This window comes from Populus euphratica, unplaced genomic scaffold, assembly GCF_000495115.2.
Source record: "Populus euphratica unplaced genomic scaffold, PopEup_1.0 scaffold195.1, whole genome shotgun sequence".
Classification (NCBI taxonomy): Eukaryota; Viridiplantae; Streptophyta; class Magnoliopsida; order Malpighiales; family Salicaceae; genus Populus; species Populus euphratica.
In genome coordinates, this window is record NW_011500076.1 from 235,853 (window position 1) to 238,511 (window position 2,659).

A 2,659-nucleotide genomic window follows, 5' to 3' on the forward strand; every position below is an offset into this window, starting at 1 on the left:
TTTAATTAAATGATATGATTAAATAAAACGGTGTTAAAGTGTTTTCTCCATCTTATTGTCACTCTTTCTTAAAATGTCATCATATTAAAAAAATTTCAACAATTAAAAATTCAACTCTTAAAAAAAAAATTCACCATTACTATTAAAATACAAACATAGTTTTTTCAATAGTATTAAACTATAATTAATAAGTTAATCTTGTTTTTGTTTACAAATTAAAAGGTGTAGTATAGTTTTATTTATAAAGGTTACATCAAGGCTTGGCATGCCATATTCTAGATTAAGTATATTTAAAAAAAAAAATTAAGAGTTGTAGTTTAATTGATTAGATTCTAAGTTTAATTTTTAGAGATTACAAGCTCAATATTCATAAATTTTATGGTTATTGGAGGCTTTCATAACTAGTAATTTGAAATCACATAATGTTAATTGAGGTGTATATAAACTCATAATGACACTAAATTAATCTAAATAGTATTCTTCTAAAAGAGAGAATCTTTAACTAGTTCTTCATTCTTCATTCTTCATTCTTATGAGAATTATAGGTATAAATATAATATGAATCGAAAGAAAAGGCCCATATTGTGAACATAATTTTGGAGGGACCTTCTGTCTATTTCCCAAATTTGTGGAAATTTTAATACGAAAGCAGAATCCATGTTGCTTCCTTGAACAAATGGATGAAACTATTCAAAGAAATGGCAATTGTCACAACACCACAGGCCCTAAAGTTTTTCCATGCATTAAGAAGCAGCCATTTCTTTGTAAAAGTCAAGCAGATGTATCCTCTTCCGCCCTCTTAATCTTATGCACCACCCGTCCAATAGATTAATATGTTTTATTTTTATTTGAATTTTTTAAAAGAAATAATAAAAAAATAATCTAAATTTATTTATTTAATTAAACACTAAGCTTAGCTTGTATAAGTTTTACGAGTAACTAAATTTAATATCTATGAGCTTAGTTAAGTACTAAATTTAAATATATATATGAGTTTAATAAACAGTTAGATTTAGTATCTTCGAGCTTGATCAAGAAAAATTTTAGGTTTCATGATTGTGCCATAACAATATAGTAAGGAGGGGATATCTTTCATATGGTGAGTTAGAGATATTCTTATCTTTAATATATTAAAGGTTTTATGTTAAAAGAAGGAGATGGCTTTTAGTCCTTTCCATGAAAAAAAAGAGAGAGAGAAAAAAGTAAAGCACATAAACAAAGGATAATCCAAGAACACAAATCTCTGTGGGATTATCAATAAATCTATATGGAACATAAATTTCTTTAATTAAATTATGAGATTAATTAACTAATGAAACGGTGTAAAAAAGGGCTCTCTATTTCAGTGTCAAAATTCAAGTCTTTGAAAAGAAATATACATTTACCATTAATATCACAAATACACACATAATTTATCAATAATATTAAAATATCATTAATAAGTTAATCAGGTTTATTTATAAAGAATGAATTATATTTCCATTTAATTAGAAAAATAGCAATATATAGTTCAAATTAATTTGATTAATTTGATTGCATGGCTTAATAATAAATATGGATTACACAAGAGAGCCACCCTTTTCCATGCAATTCAAGGCTTTCGACATCAAACCATATAGCAATGAAAGTCATGTAAGCTGTCAATTTAAATGAATGTTTGTTATTTGTATTTTAAAAGTATTAAAATTTTTATTATTTTTTATTATTTTTAAATTAATTTTTATATATATATATTTAGATTATTTTAATATATTAATATAAAAAATTATTTTAAAAAATAAAAAAATATTATTTTAATATATTTCTAAATAAAAAATATTTTAAAAATAACCATTATTATATTTTCAAATAACCATAGGCTTCTAGAAGAGAAAATCTATAACTCCTTCACCTTATTCTTATAAAAACTATAGGTTTGAATACAATATCAATTGAAGAAAAAAAACCTCATATCTTGACCATCTAGAGGCAGGCTAATTAAAGAATCATTTTGGAGGAACCTTCTGTACATTTTCCAGTTTCATGGAAGTTAATTAGGAAACGACGACAGAGTCCACATTGCTTCTTGGAACAAATGGATTGAATTATTCAAAGAAATCCCAATTGTCATAACATGATAGGTCGTCTAGTTTTTCCATGCATGTAAGAAGTCGCCATTGACGAAGACCTTAAAGAACAACTAGCCAACTCTATAGAACACAATATTTTATTTCATTCATTTGGTTTTTTCATATACCAAACAAGTTTTTCAGAGGTGATATCATATCTTGATTTCAACAATGAGTTACTACAACAACCAGTATCAAGCTTGAGCAGGTAATTGAATTTATGGTCGGCTTGTGAAAATCTTTTTTTTCTTTGTTTATGCGATTTAGGAAGTTAATCAAAATGGGTTACTAAATTGATAATTTTTCAGGAGTATATCCTCCACCACCTCCAGCACCTGTTTCATATTATCCACCAAAGCAGGAGGTGTATCCTCCTCCCCCTCCTCCTCCTCCTCCACTACCACAGTTTTATCCACCACCAGTGCAAGGGTACTACCAAGCCGGTCCTTATGTTGCACCACCTCCAGTTTGTTACCCTATGAAATATGGTCCTCAACACCACCAACAGCCACCACCTCCTCCAGAAAAAACTAAGCAGAGGGGTGATGAAT

General features: G+C 27.7%; 1 long non-coding RNA gene across 1 annotated transcript; it reads right to left on the reverse strand.

Moving 5' to 3' along the window:
- Positions 1 to 721: 721 nt before the first annotated feature.
- On the reverse strand, positions 722 to 2,311 carry LOC105108648 (uncharacterized). Its single transcript, XR_839092.1, has 2 exons — positions 2,158 to 2,311; positions 722 to 835 (listed from the first exon to the last, which is right to left on the reverse strand). It is a non-coding gene; the product is annotated as an uncharacterized LOC105108648 (long non-coding RNA).
- Positions 2,312 to 2,659: the final 348 nt, after the last annotated feature.